This window comes from Fukomys damarensis, unplaced genomic scaffold, assembly GCF_012274545.1.
Source record: "Fukomys damarensis isolate Sample0158 unplaced genomic scaffold, DMR_v1.0_HiC HiC_scaffold_39, whole genome shotgun sequence".
Taxonomy (NCBI): Eukaryota; Metazoa; Chordata; class Mammalia; order Rodentia; family Bathyergidae; genus Fukomys; species Fukomys damarensis.
The window spans coordinates 89,126,016-89,127,995 of record NW_022900951.1 but is presented as its reverse complement, the minus strand read 5'-3'; positions in this window follow the sequence as shown (position 1 = coordinate 89,127,995).

The window sequence follows — 1,980 nt, the reverse complement described above, 5'->3', positions numbered from 1 at the left end:
AGACAAAGAAGTAAAAGCAGCAAGCAAATATATGAAAAAAATGTTCCATATCACTGGTCATTCAAGAGATGCAGATGAAAACAGCACTGAGATTCCACCTCACCTCACAAAGAATGGCTGCTATCAAGAAATCAACCAATAACATATGGTTGTTATTGGCGGGGTTGTGGGAAGAAAGGAAGCCTTCTGCATTGTTGTTGGGAGTGCAGACTGGTGCAACCACTATGGAAATCAATATGGAGATACCTCAAAGAGCTGGAACTAGATGTTCCATTTGACCCAGCCATCCCTCTGCTGGCTATCTTTCCAGAGCATTTTAGATTTTATATGTTTGGATTAGGAATGTTTGGATTGTAAAGTCTATGCAGATATCCCCAAACCCTAAAAAAACAAAACAAAGCAACAACAACAAAACAACAAAACAACAACAACAACAACAAAAACATTATGAAATCAGAAACTTCTGGTCCCAAGCATTTCTACTCAACCTATATTTAGGATGTAAATTTTAGAGAATTTAGTGTCTAATGAATATGTATGGTGTTATAGGTAAGGGCAAGTAAAATTTTTGAGATAGCAACTCTGGTATATGGGTGGTTCCTATCAGCAAAATGAGGAACACAAGAAGATTAACAGATAAAAAGAAACTAGTAACTGAATTCATGTCAAGTAATATCTCCTTCAAAGAAGTGGATTAAATTTTTAAGATAAAGCAAGTTGAATATACCTCACTGGGAGGGAAAGAATGTAATTGTGATTGTAGAATTCCCTTTTCCTTAAAGAGATGACTAAGAACAGCTAAAATAAAAGTGGAATTGTCTCAAACCTCATTTTTATAGCATAGACTCAGTAATGTAACCTGCAGAATAGAATTTGTGAAGATGAGTGTGTACATCAATGTCTTGGTGTGAAACAGATGAAATATTGAGGGACTTTAGTTGACATGAGCTTAATGAAAGAACCCTTTAGGTGCTGTACACAGGATTAAGGGAATCTAAAAGAAAAGTTAAGCAGAGAAAGACACTAAATACTAGGGAGCCATCATCACCCCTAAGACTGAAGGAGTGAGAAGAAGTAACCATGTTATTGGAACCCAACAAGAACTGTTGCTGTGTGGGATTGGATGTCTGATAAGTGTTGGAGCTTTAGGTAGCACAATTTAACCTAAATATGGCAGGTAAGGAGACAGGAGAATAAAATCTACATGTCACTTTCTTTCTGCTCTCTGATTTTTTTCCATTCACTTACAGCTGCTTGTAACTTCTAGGCAGTGGGATCGGGCCTTGGAGGAACATGTGCTCCAAATCAAAATGGAAAGGATCTGGCCTTTGTGAAATAGCTCTGGCTTTTGAAAGAGTAGGTGGCAATATGAGGTTTTTGCTGGATGAGAGAAAACCCTGGTAGGATGAGGCAACAGGGAAGCATCTGAGAAGCAGAGGGTTTTTATACTGTCAAATAAGCCACACTAAAAGGAGGGAACTCAGCCCTTTCAAAATGATGTAGAAATATTGTATCAGTTTGCTTTTTGACACTATAATGAAATGCCCAAGGCAGGCTACTTGTCACAGTTCTGGAGGTTCAAAAGCATGGTGCCTGAATCAGCTCAACTCTAGTGAGAGCCCTCTTGACTGTAACACATCATGGTGGATTGCAATGGAAGCCAGAAAGAGACTCAAGTATCAGGGTTAGGCTTTTATAGGAACTTGTTTTTTTTAATTAAAGATTGAAAACATACATGACACAAGAAATGAAGATACTAAATAAAAATTTTAAATATTCATATACATGACAGCAAAAAAAGGATATGAAATAAACAAAAATTTATGCAATGCAGACTGATAATCCAAATACATTATTACTTTGATATAATCTTCAAACATTATATGTTCTTTCTCATTTTCTTTTCATATAATATTTTTGAAATATTGTGTTTACAAATAAAACAGTTACATATTAATGTTGAGAAACTGTCCTCAAAAT